Source organism: Eleutherodactylus coqui, chromosome 2, assembly GCF_035609145.1.
Source record: "Eleutherodactylus coqui strain aEleCoq1 chromosome 2, aEleCoq1.hap1, whole genome shotgun sequence".
Classification (NCBI taxonomy): domain Eukaryota; kingdom Metazoa; phylum Chordata; class Amphibia; order Anura; family Eleutherodactylidae; genus Eleutherodactylus; species Eleutherodactylus coqui.
This window is the reverse complement of record NC_089838.1, coordinates 308520620-308538625: the sequence shown is the minus strand read 5'-3', so window position 1 is coordinate 308538625 and position 18006 is coordinate 308520620. Positions and strand designations below refer to the sequence as shown.

General features: G+C 44.6%; 4 non-coding genes across 4 annotated transcripts; all 4 read left to right on the top strand.

The window, feature by feature from the left end:
- Nucleotides 1-2610: 2610 nt before the first annotated feature.
- On the top strand, nt 2611-2751 carry LOC136613676 (U4 spliceosomal RNA). The gene has a single exon (XR_010790901.1). It is a non-coding gene; the product is annotated as a U4 spliceosomal RNA (small nuclear RNA).
- Nucleotides 2752-3087: 336 nt separating this feature from the next.
- LOC136613682 (U4 spliceosomal RNA) lies at nt 3088-3229 on the top strand. The gene has a single exon (XR_010790907.1). It is a non-coding gene; the product is annotated as a U4 spliceosomal RNA (small nuclear RNA).
- Nucleotides 3230-3273: 44 nt separating this feature from the next.
- On the top strand, nt 3274-3414 carry LOC136613354 (U4 spliceosomal RNA). Its single transcript, XR_010790603.1, has one exon. It is a non-coding gene; the product is annotated as a U4 spliceosomal RNA (small nuclear RNA).
- A 351-nt stretch (nt 3415-3765) lies between these two features.
- On the top strand, nt 3766-3906 carry LOC136613675 (U4 spliceosomal RNA). The gene has a single exon (XR_010790900.1). It is a non-coding gene; the product is annotated as a U4 spliceosomal RNA (small nuclear RNA).
- The last annotated feature ends 14100 nt before the right edge of the window (nt 3907-18006 follow it).

Here is an 18006-nt window from a genome sequence, read left to right as displayed (position 1 = left end):
TAATGTACTGAAAAACTTTTAAAATATTCTAAGTGGAGTAAAATGAAAAAAAAAATTACATTATATTCAGTGCGTTTTGTTTCCACGGCGCACAAACTGCAACAAAAGCGACATGACAACTTTATTCTGTGGGTCAGTACGATTGCTACGATACCAAACTTGTATAGTTTTCTTACTGTACTACTCTTTTTTTTTTTTTTCAAAGACATTTCATTTATTTCAATTATTTTCTGCGGTCATATTCTGCACACAATAACTTTTTTATTTTTTTTTTGTCGACGTAGTTGAGCGAGGGCTCAATTTTTGCAGGATGTCCTGTAGTTTCCGTCAGTACCAATTCGGAATACATATGACTTTTTGATCACTTTTTATTGTGTTTTTTTCTGGGAGACAGGGTGATAGAAAAAGTACATTTCTAGCGTTCCTTATTTTTCTTTCGGACAACGTTCACCGTGCAGGGTAAATATTGTGCTACTTTGATAGATCGGACATTTACAGATGCGGCGATACCAAATATGTATTTTTATTTAATGACTTAGATTTTTTAATTACAGATATGGCAAAAGGGGGGTGATTTAAACTTTTATAACTTTTTTTTTTTACAATTAAAAAAACTTTATTGATCTTATTTTACTTTACTTTTAAGTCCCTCTGGGGGACTACAACATGCGATGCTTTGATCGCTCCTGCAGCATGACGTAATGCTACAACATTATGTCATACTGCAATTTGACAGGCAGCCTATCAAGCCACCCCACGCGGAAGGCTTAATAGGTAGTCTCCTAAGGCAGCCCTGGGGCCTTTCAGAAGGCCCCCGGCTGCCATGACATCTGCACGGCTCCCCCGATCTCACTGCGGGGGGGGGGGGGCATACGGGACCCCCGGACATCGTTCGGGGGATTTAAATGCCGATGTCGGAATTGCCAGCGGCATTTAAAAGGTTAATAGCTGCAATCGACCGCATGGCTGATAGCAGCTATTGACCATGGGTGGCAGCTGTAATAAACAGCTGATGCCCCTGCTGTATGAAGGAAGGTCGCGGGGCGACCTATCTTCATACATACCCCGAAGCTCCATGTACGTCCTAGAGCAGGAAGGCGTTAAAGTAGATTCCCTAAGAAAACTCCTTATTGGCTTTAAAGAGCAATACCTGTCTACTCTGTCAGTGATTTTATTAAATCCACTTTTATAGTATATGTAATTTAATGTCCCTGAGAATTTTTTTTATATAGGAAAGACTATACGCTGCTGTGAGGGAAACTATAAGATTTCCTATCCTCCATTTTATGTTTTGTAACCTGCTCTTATTATAGCTCTTCGCTGTCTTTCTTTAGCTCCTATTAAGTGAGGCATGTTCTAGTCTTGCTTCAAATGCCTTTCTATAAAATATATCTGGGGTTTGCGGAATAAACCAGATGACTTCCAATCACATCCAAGGTGTGTGTGATTTGTAAGCTTCCTCGATGCCCCGAGCATTAACTATTATTTGGATATCTGAAAACATACCAATTAGCAAAATAATTTTGCTAACACTGTCTAAATAAATGTATTCTTGAACATATAAAATCGATTGATACTGGAATGGAGTGAAAACGGATTCAAACGGAGTCAAAATTGATCATGTGAAAGGAAAGCATAAAGGCAATGGGAACATACTGCATATTACAGGTACTGAAATTGTCAGTTATTCAAAAAACAGCAGAGACAGACATAATATTTTGCTCAGAAAAAAAGCTAAATGATTGCATAGACAAATGCCCTTGGTGCTTCATGATCGTAATGATCTACATGTACTGTGTTTCCCCCAAAATAAGACACTGTCTTATATTAATTTTTGCCACAAAAGAGGCCCGGTGTCTTATTTTTAGGGGATGTCTTATACTTACCTAGCCGGCATCTTGCTCTCACACTGGTCTCCCCGCTGCTGCGGCAGGCTGCTGTGTCCTCTGCACTATCAGAGGATTCTCTTCTTGGTAATGGGACATGGAATACTCCACCTCCAGCGTTGTGATTGGATTGAGCGCCAGCCAATCAGAGCCAGCGCTCCATGAACCAATCACAGCCATTTACTGATGTCATTCATTGAATGGCTACGAATGATCGAGCGTTGGCTCTAAACACTGAAGCTTATGCCTACTTGTTTGGCTTAGCACCACCCATGTTTCCATTAGGCCATGAGGTTTAACTGAGGCGTGAAACTGTTCCCAATACCCCGCCGTGATGGCTTGAAATACAGTCAGCATTGGCAATTTTTGCTGGTCTCTCAGGAGACATCATCTTGAGCAGACACAGCGGTAAGAAATTAAGCTAAGAAGGCATGGTAATATGGTTTATTTTAACCGGAGAGGAAAATAGCACTCTGCACAAGAAGGTAACTCGTGCCAATTGTCCAGCTGCAAGAAACATCAATTATTTTCCTTTCAGGTCTACTTTGCCAATGCAAGAAAAGACGAAATGCCATTCAAATGATCATAAAAAGAATGGTTGCTCTGAATCCTCAGTCTCTTCACTCTCATGATACCTTGCAGTAGTGGATGAGTCACCTTTGTCTCATCATACCCTAAATGAGCTGTGTGAGAGTGTGAATTCCTTGGTCGTTTGAGGACTCTTAACTTTGCGCAGTGGCAGTATCATAGCCCATGAGGTTTAACCGAGGCGTGATTATAGCTATTTGAAAACGTTTCACAATACCCCGCCATGATGACTTGAAATACGGTCAGCATTGCCGATTTTTGTTTCTCTCTCAGGAGACTTCATCTCTAGTAGAAAGAGCAGATATAGCGGTAAGAAATTAAGTTTAGAAGGCATGTTAACATAGGGTATCAGAACCTTGCACATGATGCAAACTTGTACCCATTTTCCAGCTGCAAGAAATGTCTATTATCTTTCTACTATGTGTACTTTGCCAGCGCACGAAAAAAGACAAAACGCCATTTGAATGATCACCCAAAGGACAGTTGATCTGAATCTTCAGTCTCTTTACACCCTTAATGCCTTGCAATAGTGGATGAGTAATCTTTGTCTCGACATACTTTAAATGAGCTGCTCCATGAGAGCGTTAATACCTTGGCCGCTTTGGGGACATTTAGCTTTGCGCAGTTGCAGTATCATAGCCCATAAGGTTTAACCAAGGCGTAATTATTGCTAATTGAAAACTTTTGTCAATACCCTGCCATGATGGCTTGCAGGAGTGGATGAGTCATCTTTGTCTCACCTTGCCTTAAATGAGCTGCTCCATGAGAACGTGACATCCTTGGCCGCTTGGGGACTTTTAACTTTGCGCAGTGGCAGTATCATAGCCCATGAGGTTTAACCGAGGCGTGATTATTGCTAATTGAAAACTTTTCCCAATACCCCGCCATGATGGCTTGAAATACAGTCAGCATTGGCAATTTTTGCTGGTCTCTCAGGAGACTTGAACTCTCGTAAAAAGAACAGATGTAGCGGTAAGAAAATAAGCTTCAAAGGAATATTAACACGGTTTGTTCTCACCCGCGAAGAAAAAGGAACTCTGCCCTTGAAGCTAACTGGTGCCTGTTTTCCAGCTGCAGGAAACGTCGTTTAACTTCCTGACACGCCTACTTTAGCAACGCGTGAAAAGACGAAATGCCAAACAATCGCCCAAAGGACGGTTGGTCTGACTCTTCAGTCGGGTCACTCCCATGATGCCTTGCAGGAGTGGATGAGTCATCTTTGTCTCACCATACCTTAAATGAGCTGCTCCATGAGAACATGACATCCTTGGCCGCTTAGGGACTTTTAACTTGAGTTAAACAGTGGCAGTATCATAGCCCATGAGGTTTAACCGAGGCGTGATTATTGCTAATTGAAAACTTTTCCAAATACCCCGCCATGATGGCTTGAAATACAGTCAGCATTGGCAATTTTTGCTGATCTTTGAGGAGACTTCATCTCTAGTAGAAAGAGCAGACACGGCAGCAAGAAATTATGCTTAGAAGGAATGGTAATATGATTTATTCTAACTGGAGAGGAAAATAATACTCTGCAATTGAAGCAAACTCGTGCCCATTTTCCAGCTGCAAGAAACGTCAATTATCTTCCTGCCACGTGTACTTTACCATTGCACTAAGGGTGAAGTCACACGAACGTATATCAGCTCGGTTTTCACGCCGATATACGTTGTCCTCGTGTGCAGGGGGGGGAGGATGGAAGAGCCAGGAGCAGGAACTGAGCTCCCGCCCCCCTCTCCACCCCTCTGCACTATTTGCAATGGGAAGAGGCGGGGCGGGGCAGGGCTAAGTTCCGAGAATTAGCCCGCCCCGTCCCGCCTCTCCCCATTGCAAATAGTGCAGAGGGGCGGAGAGGGGGGCGGGAGCTCAGTTCCTGCTCCTGGCTCTTCCATCCTCCCCCCCCCTGCACACGAGGACAACGTATATCGGCTCGGTGTGAAAACCGAGCCGATATACGTTCGTGTGACTTCACCCTTAAAGAGGAAATACCATTCAAATGATCACTTGAAGAACAGTTGCTCTGAATCCTCAGTCTCTTCACTCTCGTGATGCCTTGCAGTAGTGGATGAGTCATCTTTGTCTCACCATACCAAAAAAAAATCAGCTGCTCCAAGAGAGTGTTAGTGCAAACAAAACTATTTGCTATAGAATATATGTTTCCAGGGTCCAAATTCCTAGAGTTTATGCTGGGCTCGGGAGTATAACTCTTACCACAACAACACTTAGCATGATCAAAGTTATCTTTTTACTGATTGACAGGCAGCAATTTTTATAGAGGCACATGCTTCAATTATAACAATTCAAATCTATTATAATTAACTTAACATTGGTTGATGAAACATAAACATAATATGAATATGCAAGATAAGGAATTATCATGTGTGATAAACTTCTTAGAGTTTAATAAGTACAGTTTAAAAAGTACAGTAATTATAAACAATAAATTACTTAGAGAAAATGTTAGGAATATATGTGAAAAGCTAGGAACATGTCAATTTGACCTGCCGGCCAGTCAACATGCCACATAGCTATCTGCTGCAGCTCTAGCCTTAGTGATTTACTTAAGGCTTTTTGAATGACCATTTAATATCCATAAATTCTCAAGAAAGACAAAATCATTTTTTTATAGGCAATTAATATTACAGATGAAAAATTAATACCAACAACAGTCTTTATAAACTAGATTTATGTACTGGCCAGGTGGCAAGCCTAGGGTCAGTACAAGTGATGAGGTGTCATTAGAGAGTCAAAATCACAGCAAGATAGTGGGTTATTACAAATAGGCCTGGTGGCTGGAACAAATAATCTGAACTGCTTGAGGAGAACAGTATGGCACAATCTTTTGAATGACAATACAAAAGCTGGTACAGCCAAGGTGGCAGTGGTGGCACCTCTCTTCCTCTGGCAGTTGACACGACTTATTGGTACTGTTCCTTACTAATTCGGTATGGCCAGTTACACAATGACTCTGCGTCTTTCTCCAACACATATATCAGACTGAATTTCTTGCCAATTCTCCCATACAGATAGCTGTCTCAGGCCTTGTGCCCGTAGCCCAGCCAGTGTCTTCCACACTCTCCAGTGTCATATATTATGAACTTTAACTTTCTACACACGTTAGTATCCCAGGGCTTCTCCACAACTACATCCAATACTCCGAGTGGATGAAAGACCCCCTTTTAATACCTCTTTCTCAGCACACGTGAAGCATGCAATGCTCCCTCCAGGGGCATGCCGCCAATATAGGTAGACCACTAAGCTTCTATGTGCTAAATTGCTCTTATCCTTTGTCCCAACACTAGCCCTCATTGCTGAACTTCCGGCCATCAATACAAGAATTTTATTCGTATTCACATAGTTTTACGCTTCCTCTGAGCATAATCTAGGAGGAGTCAGGTTATGCTCAAAGCAAGCAGCTTGTGTCAGGCTCAGAAATCTGTAAATATATGAAGAAGATTCTTGTACTGGTGGCTAGAGGTTAGTGGTTCATTGGGTAAGATGGGGACATTATTGCTAAGTGATGCAACAGAGCACTCTTACTTTCTGTGGCTACAGACAGGGCATTATTGCTTTTTGGGGCCACAGAGAGGGCACTATTACTTTTTGGGGCACTGAAAGGGGCATTGTGAGTAGCAGCAGGATGGAAAGAATGTGCAGAGATAGTTATGGCTGAAAGATATTGTCATGTTTCAGTTAGCACACGGTTAATTATTTGCTAGCACACCTAGTTTTTGTAGGTTCTTGCCAGAATAGCCAGGGTTAACAGTTCCTGTGCTTTCTAGTCTAGGTTAACTAGTCCTGCTAGTGTCTGAGAGGTGTGGCTGTGATTGACATTTGTGTCAGCCAATCAGCTTCCTCCCTATAAGATCCAGCTCTTGCTGCCAGGGAGTTGCCAATTAATTTTCAGTGACCCCTGAGCAGTCAGCCTGCTTAGAGCTGCTGTGTGTCTGGCTCTGGTGCTTTGGTTTGTTCCCTGTTTGTGTCTATTGTTTGTTTGTCTGTTTATTTCCATGTACTGTACCCCGTGTGTTCAGGGCTCCTGGTAGGGATTTGTAGTGGCCTAGGTACAAGTGTGGGTCCACACCTCTCGGAAGCGATCAGCCTGCCGATAAGGCAGGGCTCCCTCCCGGGGTAGGGGTTTGCAGGAAAAGGATTTCCCTTAGATTATTTTACATTTACGTGGCACGGTTGAGATATACAGGCCTTCACCTTTCTGCAGAGGTGCTCTCTGTCTGATCTGCATCTAGCCACCTGTACAAGCTAGTTCCCATGTCCATCCTGGCTGCCCCCCATACCCTGTTCTTGTTCGCAGTCCATGATGAATATGACAAATATCTTGGCGGTCAGGATCTGGATAGAGAAGAAAAGATAAAGCAGACGTTACTAGTCAGAGGAGACATCACCTGTGATTGCTGGAAATACCTGTTCTGTAATCATTAGTACTGTGCAGAGCTGGTATTAGAAACACTAAGTGCGCCCTCTTTGACTTTTATGACATATTAGAGCATAATAAGAACTAGTCCCTAGAAGTTTTAAAATTAGGTTAATGCAACCTCAGATGAACAACAACAAATGACAAATTACACCTTGTAAATATTTATTTAACAAAAATTAGACCAACATCTAGAAGCAGTGTGTAAAAAGTTAAAAGGGTAAGTAGCAGCCATCTGCTGCTAATCAAATGTCCTAGATTAATTCATCATCAGCAAATGTGACCATTTTTATAAAAACAAAAGTTTTGGCAGTTTGCTGGTCTGGAGCATTCAGGTATGAGTTAACACAATGCCAAGGAAGAAAGACATCAGCAATTATTGCTGCCCATCAACTTAGGTATAGTTAAACAATTTGGAGTCCATCATTCTACAGTGAGAAAGATTATTTACAACTGTAAAACATTCAAGATGATTGATAATCTTCCCAGGAATATATGTCCCAGCAAATTCACCCCAGGTCAGACCATGATGTGCTCAGAAAAATTGCAAAAAAAACCAAGAGCTACATCTCAGACTCTAAGGGCGCGGTCACATGAGCGTAGGCGTATGTACGTTCGCACGTGCGCAGTGTTTAATTGCCGGAAAGAACGTTTTTCGGCGATCATGACCAGAGCTAGAAAGCATATTATCGTTTGTTCCTACTTTTCAAACGATCTTTTCGGCCATCGAATATACGTTGGCACGTATTTCGGTCGCGTATGTTCTGTTTTCTGCGGGTTGCCGTTTTTACGCGCCGTAAAATCGCCCGTATGAACGAATACATTGGAAACCAACGCCTCAGATGGTCACGTATATACGATTGGGCGCAAAAACGCGCCGTTTATGCGCTCGTGTGAACGCACCCTAAGAGTGCATTCCCATGAACGTATATCGGCTCGGTTTTCACGCTGAGCCAATATACATCATCCTCATCTGCAGAGGGGGGAGGATGGAAGAGCCAGGAGCAGGAACTGAGCTCCCGTCCCCTCTCTGCCTCCTCTCCCCCCCTCTGTACTGTTTGCAATGAAAGGTGGCGGGATGGGGGTGGGGCTAAGTTCCAGGAATTAGCCCCGCCCCGCCTCTCCCCATTGCAAATAGTGCAGAGGGGCGGATAGGAGGCAGAGAGGGGTTGGGAGCTCAGTTCCTGCTCCTGGCTCTTCCATTCTCCCCCCCCCCCCCTGCACACGAGGACAACGTATATCGGCTCGGCGTGAAAACCGAGCCGATATACGTTCGTCTGAATGCAGCCTAAAGGCCTCAGTTAGCATGTTAAATGTTCAACTTCATGACAGTACAATTAGAAAAGGACTGGACAACTACGACTCATTTGGAAGGGTTATCAGTAGGAAGTGTATTCTTTCTAAAAATAACATGGCAGCACAGTTAAAGTTTGCAAAGTTGCATCTGAATAAACTACAAGACTTCGGAAACAATGTCCTTTGGACAGTAAAGGCCAAAGTGGAGATGCTTGGCCATAATGTCCAGCATCACATTTGGTGAAAAACAAACACTGCATATCAGCACAAACACCTTATACCAACTGCTAAGCACAGTGGCGGAGGGTTGATGATTTGGGCTTGTTTTGCAGCCATAGGACCTAAGCATCTTGTGGGCATCTTGAGTCGACCATGAACTTCTCTGCATACCAAAGTATTCTAGAATCAAACTTGAGTCCAAATGCTAAGGCTTGGTTGAAACTGAGTCACTGAGACAATTTTTCATACTCTGCTATTGCATTTTGGCCTAGTTTTTTTATTAAATAAGTAATGACATGGTGTAATACCCTGCTTCCCTGAAAACAAAACAGTGTCTTATATTAATTTTTGCCCCCAAAGATGCACTAGGTCTTTTTTTTAGGGGATGTCTTATTTTTCCATAATAAAGAATTCACATTTATTGTTGAACAAAAAAAAAACATTTATTATATACTGTACAGTAGTTGTCATCACAAACCAGCATAACCAGACAATATGTCATGTGTTGTTACATAGTAACATAGTATGTTAGGCTGAAGAAAGACAATGTCCATCTAGTTCAGCCTGTTTCCACACCCCACCCACCCACACTTGTTGATCCAGAGTAAGGCAAAAAACCCTCAAAGAGGCAGAAGTCAATTTAGCGCATTTGTGGGGGAAAATCCCCTACCAACTTGACAATGGCAGGCAGAATAATCCCTGGATCAACATTTGAAAGTTCCTTCAAGAACCGCATCAGCAACCCTGCTGGTTATTTAATGTCTATATCCAGTAATATCATAGCACTCTAAAAAGACGTCTAGTCTAGGAGGTTGGACATGTAGCAGGATCTCTCTCCCTCTTTGATGACAGCAGTCTCTGGTCCCTCAGCACAGTGCTCTTTGCCTTCTCCAAACAGCCCCTCTCACATTCAGGAGTTCAGCCTTCCACTGCCTTTCCTTCTCTGGCCGCAGCAGCTTCTCTGCAGACTGTTGCACCTCTTTCTGATGGTGCTCCCACAAAACCTACTGCTTACTGCTCACTGTCCTTTGCACTGCTGGTAGCACAGCAACAATTCCTATTATATGGAATTCATAGCGTCGAGATCCTGCTACATGTCCACTAGACTAGACTAGATGAGCAGTAGGTTTTGTGGGAGCAGCATCAGAAAGAGGTACAACAATCTGCAGAGGAGCTTCTGCAGCCAGAGATGGAGAGGCAGTGGGAGGCCCTATCCCCTGAGAATCGTTAAACTCTGTTGGCACTATGGCCTCATGTCCACTGGGAAAATCAGGCCCGCTACGAGCGGGTCCCTCCTGCCCTGCGGACATGAGCGCTGAAAATAAGAATAAACTCACCCGCAGCGGACCGGGCAGATCTTCTCTTCTTCACGGACGGATCTTCTTTCTTCGGCCAGCGGATGTACTCGGCACGCTGGCAACGTGCCACTTGCATGCTCCGGGCACATCCGCCGGGCCGCAGAAAGAAGATTCAGCCGTGAAGAAGAGAAAATCTGCCCGGTCCGCTGTGGGTAAGTTATTCTGATTTTAGGTCTCCCGCGGATCCGGACGGCTTCCATAGGCTTCAATAGAAGCCTGCGGGAGCCGTCCCCACGGGAGACCCGCACGAAAATGGAGCATGTCACGTTTTTTTTCATGCTCCATTTTTTTTTTAAATTCACTTTTATTGACCATCCGTGGGTATTAATCTACCCGCGGGTGGTCAATGCATCCTTATGGGATGCGGATCCGCATGCGGGTGATCCGCTGTGGATTTAAAATCATATTTTGCCAGTGGACATGAGGCCTATGAGTTCCATATAAGGTCTGGCTCACATGAGCATAATTTGCTATGTGCCGCCCATGGGAGGCAATCACGCAGCAAGTACGCAATGATATTGTATACTTGCTGCTAATCACCATGCCCTAGCTTGGCATGTATATGTGCCTAGATAGAGCATGCTGCAATTTTTCTTGCGCCATAATCCATGCAATTTGTGTGAGCGGCAACATGGCAGCCTATGGTATGCAAAACCTGGGCGCGTACTACACTGTCACCACACGCTCATGTTGGCTCTGTTTTTCTTGTTTAAAAATTGCATAAGACCTAGTTGTCCTATTGTGAAGAAACTAGGCGATATACCCGTGCGTGGCACGGCGCTTTTATGAATAGCAGTCCTGGAATATACAAAGTGGGCCACAAAACTGAGCCGAGCACCGCATGTTATGGAAGGTGTCCAAAAGAAAATCTGTGTTGTTCATAGCAACCAATCACAGCGCAGCTTTCATTTTACCTCAGTAGTATAAAAAATAGCAGCCAATCACAGCGCAGCTTTCATTTTACCTCAGCAGTATAATAAATAACAACTAGACATGAGCGAGCACCCAAATGCTCGGGTCCGCGGTATTCGAGTCGAGCTTTTCGAAAAATTCGAGAGCTCTACTCAAGTAACGAACCCCATTGACTACAATGGGAGACTCGAGCATTTTTGTATGTGGGACACCGGGTCCCGAGCTTTTTTTTTTTTTTCTTGGTTCATTCTCTCTCTCTCGACACAAAAATCGCCAATGATGCGCGCTGCGTCGCGGCGGAGAAGGGCCAAAAACTGGGGCGGGGTCGAACACGGCTTGATGCTTGTTCGAGTGACGAGCACCATCGAGTACGCTAATACTCGAACGAGCATCAAGCTCGCCAGAGTATGTTCTCTCAACTCTAATAACAACCAATCACAGCGCAGCTTACATTTTACCTCAATAGTATAAGAAATAGCAGCCAATCACAGTGCAGCTTTCATCTTACCTCAGCAGTATAAGAACTGAAAGCTGCGCTGTGACTGATTCTTATTGGCAACAAAAATTACAAGTCGGTGAGTTTTCCATTTTTTAATCCCACCAGTATCGGTCATCTGGTGCTAAAGCAAGCTCATGCAAAATCTCACTCAAATCGGACCAGAACTGTGGATTTATACACGACACAAACAGATTTTGCATTTTATATATGATTGCCACCAAGGCCGCCCACGGGAACCTGCAATGGGGAACAAAAGAGGTCTCACAGTGAGGGGATATAATCCTGTAGAGAAGGATTTGTGGGAAGTTAAGGGCTGCACACAACAAATGCTCCACCGTGTGATACATCTCCTATATATACCAACCACACAATAGAAGGACTTCTCTACAGGGTATAGTGATGAGCATGGCTGCCTACCAAGCAGCTGACCCAGGTTTGATTCCCAGTCAATGCAGTAAACCTTTTTTTACATATGTTTTACGTTCCTTAACTTTTGCTGTATTTTATTTTTTTTCTACTTTTAGTTACATTGTTTCTGAGCATATCAGCGTCTCCAAACTCCTACTAACGATTATAAGCAGTATAATAGCACACAGGAAACCAGAAGGGACGGCCCTGATTCCCATTTGTGCAATTATAGAGGGTAATTATATCTCAAGTCATTTGCTCTGAGACTTCCAGCTGTGCTGATCAGCAGAGAAGTCCTTTAATCCGGCATTGAGGTGAGCAGGTCTGCTTTAGATTTTAGCCTTATTAATTAATATTTGTTCTAGCAATGGTGACTGGTATAGAAGTAAGTGAACCTTTTTTTTTGTATGAAAGGCAATTACATGTTTAGCAATTCCTAAACACTCATTGTAAAATATAATCCATCCATGTGAAACACAAGGACAAGGGGCGAATGTGGACCGCCACCTCATTTTATGTGGCTCATTGGCCGTGGAGCAAACAGCCTGCAGCTCCAGTCTGGTGGGGGCAGCAGTGCAGAGTCTGTGACCCGTAACCTTTCCCCATCGGTGTCTGTGTGCGCCATCCTGTACGCGGACACCGAGGGAAGAGTTAGCAGTTATAGACTCTGGAGCTATAGGCTAGGTGACTGGGTGAGTTAAAAGCCTGTAGGCATGCTGCTCTATTGGGGAGTTCACTATTACTACTGGGGCCACTATGGGGGTCATTATTTGGGCTTGTTCACATGGACACAATTGCATTTTGGTCATGCAAATACGTTGCATATTTGCATGACCGATAATCATTTACGCCTGTTTTTAATGGGACGCCGCAATACATTTTTATGCGTGCATATATACTGTACGCAAAAAGGTGCTCAGATGGGCTCTTGGAAATGGTGCGCAAGTTGCTAGCGTATTTCTAGCAGCCCATTCAGTTCAATGGCCTATTGTGGTGCCTAAACAGCACCAAACTACGTCATGACATGTATTTTTTTTTTCCACATGATTAAACGAACAAATACACTTGTGTAAACAAACGCGTTGAAATGAATGGGTTCGCTTCTCTGCGTTTTACGCACACAAAAATGTTAACGAATCCTTACTATGAAGTATTACGATTAAAATTGTTGCTTTTAAGGCAACCATAAGGGCTCATGCCCACAGGAGGATGCATAAATCACTCGCTGCGTCTTACCCATTTTGTGAAAATCAGACAGAGACCGCGAATGGATGTGTGTGCACTGCGTATATCTACTTATCATGCACACGCGGTCATTCACAGTGTAAGTTGTTTTTTTTTCTTTCTTTTTTTTTTTTTGATGATGCATATGAAACCGTTGCCCATATATAATGTACTGCATATGGACAGTGTAATATACTCAGCCTAAACAAATGTATAGGGCTCACTCTGTGTACGTACGCAGAGAAATAGAGCATGCTGCGATTTATTTTTCGTGCGTGTCTACATGCACATGTGCATACATTAAATTTCATTGGCTACATTCACCGCGTATCACCCTTCTATCCACCCTGTTGTACCTACTCTAGCTTGGATACAAGAAGTAATACGGACGGCCAAAGAGGCTCTTGTACCCTGTTGTACCACCTCTAGCTGGGATACAAGATGTGATATTGGTGGGCATGGAGGCTCTAGTACCCTGTTGTACAGCCTCTAGCCTGGATACAAGATGTGATATGGGTGGGCATGGAGGCTCTAGTACCCTGTTGTACAGCCTCTAGCTTGGATACAAGATGTGATACGGGTGGGCATGGAGGCTCTAGTACCCTGTTGTACAGCCTCTAGCTTGGATACAAGATGTGATACGGGTGGGCATGGTGGCTCTAGTACCCTGTTGTACTGCCTCTAGCCTGGATACAAGATGTGATATGGGTGGGCATGGAGGCTCTAGTACCCTGTTGTACAGCCTCTAGCTTGGATACAAGATGTGATACGGGTGGGCATGGGGGCTCACCATTTCCGTATGGTATCCTGTGGCATATCACTTAACATTTGCTCTAACTGCGGCCTCATTCACATGAATGTATATCGGCCACCATTTTCACATCCGGCCAATATACGCTACGATTTGATGCATTGGATTCCAATGCATCAGATCAGATAGCCGTATTCCCACAGCAGGAAAGCACCCGTTCAGGCCAATTTATCGCTGAGCACCTTCACGCCGGCCCACAAAGATAGTCCTGGAACTATCTTTCAGGCCGCAATAGATCGTCAGTGTGACTGCTAAACTCCCTCCCTCTCCTCCCCTCCCCTCCAGCTGTTTGCAATGGGAGGGTGCAGCTAAGCTCCGGCTGGCCCACCACCTCCCATTGCTGGCTGCGGACAAGGCAAGGGGGTGGGAGCTTGGCTCCACCCCTGTCCTGCCCCCCTAGCATTGCAAACAGCTGGACGGGAGAAGAGGAGGCCTAATGGCATTGTGGGCCCGGCACGTATGCATTAAGGCCTGCGCCATCTGAATGGGCACACAAATGTTAGTTTTGTGCGCCAGTTCACGCGTTTTCTGGCCTCATCAGCATTAAGGCCCTTTTAAATGCTATGATTATCACTTAAACAACCGCACGACTGAGCGAATTGTGAATGAACCACTGACCTTTTTGAATAAAATTACTCACGCCTAATAATCTGTATTTCCTTCATTAGTTTATTTAAACTTAGTAGCAGCTGGGATGTGTTTATGTGAGCAATTATCTGGCCAGCAGATTCCATTGTCCTCTCTGGGCATAAGTATAGGCTGCACTCATTGTATATGTAAAGCAAACCAATCCATCCTAAAGTCGCTGTAAAAACTGAATAAACTGCACTGAAATGGAATGGATTCTCAGCAGCTTAACGATAGATTTTATGCCGGCTAAAAGCCAGCGCTGAACGACTATTAAACGAATAGTGCACGACCTCCCGCGTTTACATGTAATGATTATCGCTCACTTTCAGACATTTGATGAAGTTTGAGCGATAATTGGTACATGTAAAAGCGCCTTTAGGGCTTCTTGACACGACCTTGAAGGTACAGCGTGTTCTGTGTGTGGATTTTCCTCCCAGCATACACTGTAGCAATCTGCCATAGATTCCCATGCTGTCTTTTACACACCTTGCATGAAATACACGTGCAATAAAGATTGCAGTATGTTCTATCTTGGTGTGTATCCACACCAAGATTGTGTATGACAATTAGCATCTTGCAGCAAGTAAACAATGTTATTGCATACTTGCGGCGTGACTGTCATATGTGGGCGGTACGCAACAAATTAATGTGCAAACGGCCTTATGGTTGCCTTCAAAGGGCCAATTGTAATTGTACAGTAAAGGCTTGCTCCCATGAGTGGATTTTCGCAGTGTATTACGCATCCTATGTAGTGATTAGCACCAATTAATTTCAATTGACTTGTTCACATGAGCGTATTTTTTCACACGACTGCGTGACTTATTTGGGTGCTTATTGCAACTGCCCATTGAAGTGAATGGGCGGGCACAAATATGCAGTAAACCAGCATGATCACTCCATGTTTGTGCACCATTTCAACGGCCCTGTCTGCGCTCTTTTGTTTTTGTTAGCTCATGAGTCATTTGCGACCCTGAGGGCGCATTCAGACGACCGTATATTGGCCGCCAGTCGATATACGGCGTCTCTCTGTGCAGGGGGTGGAGGCTGGAAGAGTTGGGAGCAGTGATCTGAGCTCCCCCCCCCCCCCCCCCCTCTCTGCCTCCTCTGCGCCCCTCTGCACTATTTGCAATGAGAGGAGGCGAGATGGGGGTGGGGCTAAGTTCCTCTTCTCATTGAAAATAGTGCAGGGGGGTGAAGAGAAGGCAGAGAGGGGGTGGGAGCTCAGAGCACTGCTCCCGGATCTTCCAGCCTCCACCCACTGTAGAGAGAGACGCTGTCGTCTGAATGCGCCCTAAAGGCGAACGCCCTCCATGTTTTTTTTTCTTTTTTTAAATATCACCTGTCTGATATCCATGCCAGTATCAGCTTTGACAGTATATTTTATGTATGTGAAAATACAGTCTATTGGTGGACATTTAAAAGCCACCGAAAAGCACAGACGTAAGTAATTTTTGATGGCCCCAGTACCAACGGTATCTTCCGTATTTGCCTCTGGCCAGACAGCATCCCTATAGGCTTTCTACTCGCCCACCTGCAGCTCTAGTCCGGCGGCAGTGCTGAGTCTGTAACTGTTGACCTTTCACCCTGGCGTCTGCACTGCATACAGGATGGTGCACACAGATGCTGGGGGACAGGTCAGCGGTCACAGACTCTGCACTGCCGCCGGACCGGAGCTGCAGGTGGAGTGAATGAAATTCCTGTTAGATTTGATGTACGGCCGACGGGCCACATAAAATAGGGTGGTGTGCTCTAGATCATGCAAACTCGTAGGCTGATGAAGTTGGCATCCCAGATGGTCCCATACATGTTCTATTGGTCATAAATCTGGTGACTGGGTAGCCACAGTAGTGTGACAATGTTGTGGGGGCTCCTGTGACCCCCTTGTGTGCGGCTGAGCATTATCCTGCTGCAAGCCGCCATGAGAGGAACACATGTGGCTGCAGGATGTCCTGAACATATCGCTGAGCTGTCGTTGTCCCTCGTACCACGAGTAGGAGGGACCGACTTTGCCATACGATGGCCCCCACTGAGCATCACACCAGCAAGCCATTCACCTTCTCTCTCTACAGCCAGGCTGTCGTAACTACACAGGCGAGTTCCTCATGCACGTTTTGTGCGTTGCGATGTGCACAAAATTCGAACAGAAATAAACCGAATTGTTTTCAACGCATCTATTTACATGCTACACTTTTATATATTTTTTTTCTCCCAGCGATGCTCCAAGATCAGATCGCAGCATGTTCTATTTTACTGCAATTTGGCAGCAAACTCGACCATTATTTCCTATGTGCAAGTTAAAAATTGCATTGGGCTCGCTTGTACGTGTGAGTTCCCTGCCAATGCAATTTTTAAAACTTTCCTATTGAAGAAAAACGTGAAACATTTTTTCACGTGTAAGAAAATTGCATGCTCAGCAATAGGATGGCGTTTTATCGCAACTTGTATAGAAAAATAGCAATTTTACAAATCTGATTCTAGTGTAAATTTCCCACTTACCTGTAAACACAGCCTTAGGGTGAAGCCACACGAACGTATATCGGCTTGGTTTTCACACCGAGCCGATATACGTTGTCCTCGTGTGCAGGGGGGGAGGATGGAAGAGCCAGGAGCAGGAACTGAGCTCCCGCCCCCTCTCTGCCTCCTCTCCGCCCCTCTGCACTATTTGCAATGGGGAGAGGTGGGGCGGGGCTAATTCTCGGAACTTAGCAAATAGTGCAGAGGGGTGGAGAGGAGGGCGGGAGCTCAGTTCCTGCTCCTGGGCTCTTCCAGCCTCCCCCCCCCCCCCGCACATGAGGACAACGTATATCGGCTCGGCGTGAAAACCGAGCCGATATACGTTCGTGTGAACGCACCCTTATTTATATGTATCAGGAATTGCTGCACTTGTAGTATCCTGAGTGTCAGAGTGCGTTCACATGCGATATCTGACCAATTAGCAATATTTACTTTCAATTTAATTGTAGTGGCCCAGAGGGTCCTCCAGAATAGCCATGCTATCATTGTCCTGTCACACTTTGCTATGTGCTTTCAGGAGACATAGAAAGTGCTGTAAATCAGAAAAACCCTGATTCTCCCCTTTCTAAGCTGAAAGCTTGGCAACAGCTGTCCTCATTGGCTGTCTGTCATAGCCTCACTGATTGGTAGAGGGCAGTGAGAAAAAGTCTAGAGCGGGAGATTGTACTGTAAGCCTCTATGCAGAAGGGGAGGAGAGGAGAAAAAGTGCAGGAGCAAGTCAGGAAGTGAAGGAGGAGTCAGGTGAGTTCTCAGTAAGCAGTCTGCGTAGGAAGTCGTCAGAGGAGGACGTGTGGGGAGGAGGTCTGCAGAGCGAACAGCAAAATCAAGTGTTCACTTTAGGGAAGCCAGGATTTATCAGCTCTCAGATCTTGCAGTCAGTGTTAAGGGGTGACAGTGCAGCTGTTCCACTAAACAGTGAGTTACATAAACCCACTGAATTCAAAGCCAGGAATAGTAAAGCAGCCATCCTAGCTAGAAGTTCTAACACTTGCATAATCTACTTCCAGCAGCACAAGAGATAACTAAGCCTGTAGGAAGTCATACTGGGTAAACTTCTCAAGTTCCAAATAGAGAGGGAGAGGAAAAGGAAAATTGTGTTTAACCAGTGATTCAACTGTAGTGCATAAATGTTTGATCTGCTATCAGCTTGCAAGACTGAAATTGTGAATTGTACCATATTTCAACTCTTTTAAAATACTGAAGTAAACTGCACTTTTGGCTTGCTAACTAAA